General features: G+C 33.5%; 1 long non-coding RNA gene across 1 annotated transcript; it reads left to right on the top strand.

Moving 5' to 3' along the window:
- The first annotated feature begins 726 nt into the window (after positions 1-726).
- On the top strand, positions 727-1,839 carry LOC131625177 (uncharacterized). The gene is made up of 2 exons (XR_009290770.1): positions 727-1,410; positions 1,535-1,839. It is a non-coding gene; the product is annotated as an uncharacterized LOC131625177 (long non-coding RNA).
- Positions 1,840-9,009: the final 7,170 nt, after the last annotated feature.

Raw genomic sequence — 9,009 nt, 5'->3', positions numbered from 1 at the left:
ATTCAAAAGATCAAGGTATTCAAGAGGTGTTCACTTCTTGTCACTTGATCGCTTTGATTTTATTAATGTATTTTAATTCAAAAGATCAAGGTATTCAAGAGGTGTGCACTTCTTGTCACTCGATCTTTCGATTTGATTAATATGCGTTGATTCAAAGGATCAAGGTATTCAAGAGGTGTTTACTTCTTGTCACTTGATCACTTTGATTTGATTAAGAAAGATTTTAAAAAAGGTGTTAATCCAAAAGAATCAAGGTATTCAAGAGGTGTACACTTCTTGTCACTCGATTTTTCGGTATGGTTTAAAGAAAGTTTTAAAAGAAGAAACTCGACGTTGGATCGAGAAATTATTGAAACGACTTGGCATTGGACCAAGGTTTATTTGTTTTTGAATTGTGAGATTAATCTAATTTTTTTTTTGAAATTTTAAATAATAAAAGAGGAAATAAAAGTCTAATTAAAACACATCTTTTTTTTTTGTATTTTTAATAAGAAAATAAAAATCTAAATTTTGAAACATATCTTTTTATATTTTATACTATAGTTATAAACAATTAATTATAAAAACTAAACAAAAGACAAGCAATGGACTAAAAGAAAGACAGCAAAACAAAGGGGTGCTATAAGGAAATCGTGTGGGCTTGAGGGAAAAGCAACAAATGAGCCCAACATAAAATCATACAAACAAAATGAACCCTAGAGCTAAAACTAAAGGAGTCCGCCTCCTTCATCTTCAATTCACTTGGCCTCTTCCTCTCTCTGCTATGTTCATCTCACGTTCAAAAACACACCATCTACTCCCTATTCTCTCTGGCCCTGAATAACAAAAACCACGTGAAACAAACTCTCTCCATCTCAATCGCATCTCTCAAGCAACTCTCCCACTCAGTTCGGTCCTCTCATCTCCTATCTCTAACATTATTTCAATCAAACAAAATTTCTTCTCTCAAAACAAACAAATCAACATAGAAACAACAACAATCAATATGAATAATATTCGAAAGAAGAGAAAAGAAAGAGTTACGATGATGATTAGTTGATGAATGATGCGAGTCTATGTTGAAGTGTTGTGATTCTTCATAAGTGTTGTTGTTGCAATTTGTTGCGGATCTTGGAATCGTCTCAGTGATGTGTGATGACAATGAGTTGACGCGTTGTGTTTCTGCGATGATAAAGTGATTCGGTTTGTTGCAGATGTTGAATCGGTTGTGTGAAGAATGAGTTGTTGTTGTGAACTCGGTTTAGTTTGTGAGATGTGGAAGATGATGGTTCAATGTTTGATCTGTGATGAAGGTTGTGATGAAGGTTTGATGGAGTAGATTTATGGAGGTCTTGTGGCTTTGATAATGGGAATGAATCGATTTTGGAGGAAGCTTATTTTGTGCAATGATTTTGACAGAGTTTTCTTGTGGTTTTTTTTCTTTTTCTAGCTGCTGATCTCCCTTTTTATAGAGATATTGATGTGGTTTTTGGGGGGAAAATTGTGATGAATTTGAACTTTTGTAGCTTGCTGATTTTGTTACTTTATGATGCAGGTTTTGGCTATGCTATCTTTGTGTAAAATTTGGACAGCTTTTTGCAGCAAGTAGGTGGACTTGTGAGCGGGTTTTGGACAGTTTTGCTTGGCATGGGATAGCAGTGCAGCAGAAGAATGCAGAGTTTTGGACCATTGTGTTTGTTTTGGTTGGGACAGAGCATCATCTGTTGTAGCCGGATGTGGAATAGAGAAACATGAAGGAGATCTTTTTTTCTTTGACTATTTTTGTTTTTCTTTTGTAATAACTTGAAAAGTATAAACTGGGCTGAAATGTGAAATGGGCCTAACCCACACAAATTTCTACCTTTTTTGTTATACAAATTTTTTTGACTAATGATAAATCTAAACTATAAAAAAAATAAAATGACATTAATTAAAATTAAAATTAATCTAAACTATTCTAAATTTTTTTTACATTTTTTTAATTAAAATGATGATGATAAAATTAAAATCTATAGTCTAAAACAAAAATTCGAAAAAAATGGTAACTCGAATAACAATATGCAAAGATGTAAAATGTAAGCTATTTTTGTTAACTTCAATAAAAAGTCAATTTTTGAATGATAAATACACGAAATAAAATGCGACAAGTCAAAAATGAATAAAAATGCGTAGAGAGACTTCTACTATAGGGTCAGCCTTGTTTTCTAAGATTAAGGTGGTGCCACTTCCTTCAATATTAGATGACCCACCCATAAATACGATTTAGGTTTGTGTCTGTTTGGGCGAACCAAGAGTCATTTGTGGTATGAAGTCCATGAAAGGTTATGCTTTATATGTTTTCCTTACTTAAAAATAGATGTTTAATTCAAACATTTCGACAGACCATTTAGTTAGCCTCCCTTCTAAATCGGGTGGGTGGAGTACCTATTTTAAAGGAAATTCAGTTTGAACAACTATAGAATGTGCTAAGAAATACCTTCGAAAATATCTTGATACCATTACCAACGCTAGGGCTTCTGTCATACCCTAAAATTTGCCCTCATATATTTGCAAATGTTATTTTATTTTGAATAATTGACATAGCACAGTTGGTAAGGATTTAAGGTTAAAAGGTATCTTTTTATTTTAGTTCTAACTTTATATCCATTTATTCAAAAATCACAAAAAATGCATTTTTTTTATCATTTTAATTTTAATTTTCGTACTAATTAAATAGGCATTTTTTAAAGTAGTCAATTTTTACTTTTATGTATTTTTTAGTCGAAAATTACCAAAAATCATAAAATATTAAAAAAAAATCAAAAATAGTATTTTTTTTCATCATTTAATTATTATTTTCGTATTTGTTTATTAGGCATTTTTAAAATTGTTTTTTCATTAAAATCTTTATTTTTTGTAGTTTTAGTCCAAAAATCATTAAAAAAAAATATTTGCAAAGATTTTGTTCATATTTTTTAATATTGCATAATTGTATAGTTCAGGAAAGAATCAACATAATTAGTTAAATATTTCAGAAATCAAAATCAAATTATATTTGGTTTAGAGTTATGATTTATTAATTAATTAATTGATTCTTTTAATATTTTTACTAACCTAATTTTTATGTATAAATAGCACTAGGTTCTACACTTTGAAAGGACCAACAACTTTCTAGCCCTCATTCTAACAATTATCAACAATTCTCATCCTCTCCCAACCAACTATTTTATAAAATTTTCTCAATCAACAATTTTCTAAAGATCAACAATTTTCACAAACCCTGTCACAAACCTTTTCAACATTTTTTTATATCTTTTCAAAAGCTTTCAATATCTCTTATTTTGGCCAATGATGACACCTGAGGCCTTCCTTTTTTTCAAAAGATTTTACTATATTCAAAAAGACTTTGGTTTGTGAGTTTTGGCCAATGATAATACTTGAGGCCACCTTTTATCAAAATTACTATATTTTTTTACCTCCTCTTTATTTTTTGAAACACTTTCTTTCAACCCTTTTTAAAAACCTCTTTCAAATACTTTGTCTAGAATTACAATATTTTTTGCCAATGATGATACTTGAGGCCTGTTTTTTAAAAATCATTGTTTTGGCCATTGTTGCTACATTTTAGTTTAAATTTATGTTTTACAATCATAATTTTTTTTTAAAACCCTTGGGGATTTTTGCCCTTTTAGCCTTGATGTAACTTTCTGAACCTTTCTTTATTTCTTAGTGAAATTGTAGATTATAATGTAAGTACAAGCCTACACTCACCAAGAAGTTTTCGATTCATGGCAAACATCACAAGTGGACATGGCAAACACCATGAGTGGACAGATATTGAGCCTTAAGTGAATGACTGAAAGAAAGACAGGATTTATGGTATGCAAGACACTTTAGGTCGACCCATACACACCCTAGGTCGACTCAAACTGTGGCAAATTAACAAGATTCACCTCTGTCCCATTTAGGTCGACCCAACAAAGTAACTAGGTCAACCTAAACTGAAGAAAATCCACAAGAACTCAATTCAACTATCATTAGGTCGACTCAAAGCACATGTAGGTCGACGTAACTGGACACAAACAGAAGTGTGGTGAATCTGCTTCATTTACGTCGACCCAATCAATGAGGTAGGTCGACCTATTACCTCAAAATCTGCCAAAATTATGCGCTTCAGCTGTTCTTGGTTTGCTGCTCCTATTTATATCATTTTCTGGTAGTTATTCATTCTCAACACCAACAACTGAAAGATACACAAAGGCTTCTCATCTTCGTTCTTCTTCTCAACTCCAACACAATCACACACAATCATTCTTGCGTTGAGGGTTTGTGATCAAGATCGATAACATCCATGGAAAGGAATTGAAGGTTCCCAGTGGGTGAAGATTTGTGGGGTTTTTGGTGAATAAAATCTGCGGATTTTGTCCTCCAAGATTGGTGAATTTTGGGGGGTTTTATCAAGAGACTTCATCAACGATTCAGCTGAGTCTGAAGATTGAAGAACAAGGGTTCGAACAATTCAAAACACTGTAGAAAGGGAATCAAAGTGAAGCTCTTGGAAGACACTTGATTTGGCTCAAGATCAAGGGGAAGAAGATTCAAAGGATCAACATATTCGGTTTATCGTTATCGCTTTGTTATCTTCTTTGTATAAACTGTTTTCAATCATAATGAAAGATATCCCAATTCCCGTTTGGAATTGGGAGCAGATGTAGTCGTAGCGAGGACGATCGACGGACTTCCTGAACAAATATCGTGTTCTTTTATCTCTTCGGTTACGTTTCGCTTATTTCTGGTTATAATTGCAAATTGATCAAAGTTTCAAGTGTTAAACTTGTGTGATAAGATTCTGCATAAACACCACAAGTCACCACACTTTGAATCATAATCAATTTGGACATTATCACCAAGTGTTTGATATATTGCTTCAACTATTATCAAGTCATTGCAAACAAAATTAATCAAGCAAGTAGTTAAACAATCTATATTAGCTTAACCGATTGATTCTCTAAGCGGTCTTTCATCTTTAATCCATAACTATTTTGTGGTTTAATCACATATTCGATTCTTTCAATAGTGGTTCGGAATAGACGCGAGTCGATCCCGAAACGCTTTCGCCTAAGTTTAAGAAAAATCCGAAAAATTCTGAGGCATCTATTCACCCCCCCCCCCCCCCTCTAGATCCTTAAGCCTAGCGTCTAACATATATGAGGTACTTCCTTTGGCTAAAGAGGAGCGGTGCAGGAATATGAGTTTGCCATTGTTCGGGCATAAAGCTTTTGCCTCTTCGAAAATCCCATTGGCATACCATGGACCTCCAGCCACACCATATCAGATCAAATCCTGGTTTTTCTTTAAATCATTTTTTTAATTATTGGTTTATTATTTTATTATTTAAATTTTCACTAAAACCTTAATCTTTTTTTCTCAAACCATAAAATTCATGTTATTTTCATAAATCACTCAAATCTTTTTTTATAAAATTAATTTGTTTTTTTAATTTAAATTAATAATTTAGAGTAATATTTATTTTTAGGTTTAAATAATTAATTTTTTAAATTTAGGTTAATTCAACAATAACATTTTTAGACTTAGGTTAATCAAATTAGGATTTTTAGGCTAATTTATTTTTAGGTTTTCTAACCCTGATTTTATTTTTTGGCTAACTATTTTTCATCATGACTATTAATCACTGTTTTCCCTAACCCTTTTAATTTTTGATCTGTTACCTTATAATTGTTGAGGTTTTTTATGCGCGAATTCTTTCCTCACCCCATACTCTGTGATTGTCGAATGCCTTCTGTTAAATATTTTGCCCCTTTTAATTTTGCATTTTATTTCTGCCTTTTTATTTTATTATCTGCCTTTATTTCAATTATTTAATTTTCTGTCTTTTAAATATTAGAAAATATGTATAGGTCGCAATAAGTTTTCTTGTAATAGTTGTAGGTTTTATTTCCTGCCTTTATTTTTCTGCCCTACGGGTGTTTATTGTAATAGCGTAGGAACTTTTAATTCTACCTTTATTTTAATTGCGTGGTTAGTAATCTTAGGGAGTGCAAGCCTTGTTAAAATGAATTAGCCCACTTATCTACAAGATAAATATCTGAATTTAACCACATGATTGTGCCACACACACACCTTTAGGATAACCCTTCTTATGCTGCCTGTTGCCTTTTAATTACGATTCTAAAATAGTTAAGTCCCTCGAATACGGGGATACCTAAGCAAAATAAATGTTATTCTCAGTTCATCATCATAGTCCCCTCATGTTGCCTCGGTAATGATGATTGTCCCAATTGCTAAGGTATCCTCGCCGGTTGCCTAAAGATTAAATGACTATTCTATCCTTCCCTGAGACTACCTACCCTCTATATGGTAGGGACAGTTTTATGGCGAACGATAATTTCTCGATGACCCTTCAATATCCAATGAAAGGACTTTCTACCCTCCTATGGTATGAATAGCCCTTTCAAATTGAAAAGGTAAAAGAACAATTTTTCTAACTTAGGGTAGGTGCTCCTAATTGCTTGCTCTATTCAAATTCAAATTCGAAATTCAAATCTATTTTTCCACTTATTTTCAAATATTTTCAAAATGAGGCTACGCTTATTTACAAGCTAAAGTCCTTATTCAAAAATCTTTTTCTAATCACACACTACACTTCAAACATTTTGAAAACAAAATGAGCTAAGCAATTAAGAGCCCATGGATAACCATGGATACAAAGGGTACTTACACCTTTCCTTTGTATAACCTAGCCCCCGAACTCAAAGTCTTTTTAAAATGTCTTTTTCTGTTCTTTTAGCCTTTCTAAATTGGATAAAATAAAAGTCGGTGGCGACTCTTGCTATCCGCAACATTTCAAAAAGTCAGTTCTCCCACCGTATTACAGCTTCCTTATCTATCTTTTGATATTGCATTTGTGGAATCTATTGTTGGAATCTTCTCTCCACCAACATCTTCATCAGATATTGCGAGGTAGCGTTAAAGGACTTCCTTGGTGACCGATCGAGTCTCTATAAGTGGAATTGCCAATGTTGCTTTAAAACAACCAAAGGTTCTTTCACATTATGGCGTCCATTAAAATTGCACTTCTTTCCTTATCAATATATTGAACAACAACGCATGGTGGGAGGATAAAGAAATGAACCTATTCAAGGTGGCGAGCATTCCATTCATCTTCATTACTTGCTTATTCATGGTTGGTGTGTTCATCTTGATGACTGCTTTGCACTTGTCAGGGTTGACTTGTTTCCCTATTTCAGTAAGGTAGAACCCCATAAACTTATTGGCATTGACCCCAAAGATGAATTTCTCTGTACTGAGCCTCATTTTGTGCTATGGAACCCTTTAAAATACGCGGTTGAGGTGTTAGTCATGTAAATCTTATTCACTTGACTTCACTATCTTATCATCCTTGTATACTTATAACATCTCACCTATTTACTATTAGAAGACATTGTTTATCATTTTATAATATGCGACTCTAGTGTTTTTCAACCCGAGAGGCATTACATTATATTGGTAGTTCTCCTGTTCAATCATGAAGGTTGACTTTTCACTATCAGATTCAAACATAGGTATTTGATTATATCATGAATAGGAATCCATGAATGATAATAGTTTATACCCTACATAATTATCCACCAGTTTATATATGCTCAATAACGGGTATGAATCCTTTGGACACACTTGATTAAGATCGGTGTAGTCAATACATATTATCCATATCCCGAAGGCCTTTTTGAATAGCACGACATTGAAGATTCATTAATTATGCATTACTTCAAAAATAAAGTCGATGTCTAACATGCTTTGAACCATCTTGATAGTAGCATCGGATTTTTTCGAGGATTGTCTCCTTCTCTATTGAGATACATATCGGACACTAGAATCAACATTAAACTGATGGAAAGCTATTGTCGGATAGATGTTCGGTATCTCATCGAGGAAGATAGTGAAGAAAGTCGCATTAGCTCAGAGGAATTAAATCAAGGTATCTCTTACTTCGGTTGAGATTCTGAACCCTAACTTAACGAATCGTGTGAAACTATCATCAAGTTGGAGGATTTTAAAGTCTTCATATGGGACCGATCTTAGCGCCTTTGCTTAGACCTCAGTAAACAAGCTAAGTTCATCTTTGGAAGAGTTTAGTCTTCTCGCACGCTCAAATCAACTTTGCTGGTCATGTTCTAGTTTATCTCTAACACAGTTGCAGTGTTGAGGAGGTTTCTCATTATGGAGCCATTGATGCGTCGTACCGTTTTTAGGTCTCCTGCGAGGATCAGTGGTTTCCCTGCATCATTGTGGTACATTAGTTTGAAATGGATCAAGGAAGCTAGCGCATCCAAAGCCGCTAGAAAAAATTTCCCAAGGATGAAGCTAAAAATTCTTTTACATGGAATAAGTCGACATTCCCCCCTCTTAGTGATAATGGTAGATTTATCGTTCCACGGGTACGAATGGTGGAATCGTTGAGCGCTAGGAGACTTATGTAGTCTCATGGATCTAAATCTTGCAGCAAAAACCTAATTTCATGAATGTTTCAATATACATAACATTGCACGAACATCCATCATCCACGAGAAGGTTGGATATAGTGTGATTTGCTACTCTAGCTATTATGATCAGCGATAATGCAACACTAGGGATTTTATTCTGGGCCAGCCAAAGGCCCAAAGAGCTAAGGCCTAAATTATTGTTAGTCAACTCCAAATGACCCAAGATATAAAAACCATTATCATTAGACATTCAAGGTACAATTTCTGATCTCCAATTTTTACTACACTTATCTTGAATTTTGAATTGACCTAGGCGTTGGAGTGATAACCTTACAGGTCCATCCACATGCTGTCGTATCAGAGATCGACACCATCAATTAAGATTCTTTACTATCAGCATACACATAATTTTGGTTCCATGATGGAAAAGATTTTGTCCACCTTTCGAGATCTCAGAGATCGAGAATTTCAAAAACACCATTTTTTATAAAAAAAAAAAGTGATTTCGGAGATGCATCTCCGAAATAAAGTTAATTTCCAAAAAAAA

The sequence above is a fragment of the Vicia villosa genome, unplaced genomic scaffold (genome assembly GCF_029867415.1).
Source record: "Vicia villosa cultivar HV-30 ecotype Madison, WI unplaced genomic scaffold, Vvil1.0 ctg.000192F_1_1_1, whole genome shotgun sequence".
Lineage (NCBI taxonomy): Eukaryota > Viridiplantae > Streptophyta > Magnoliopsida > Fabales > Fabaceae > Vicia > Vicia villosa.
The sequence above is the reverse complement of the archived record's forward strand: the minus strand, read 5'-3'. Positions and strand labels throughout refer to the sequence as shown.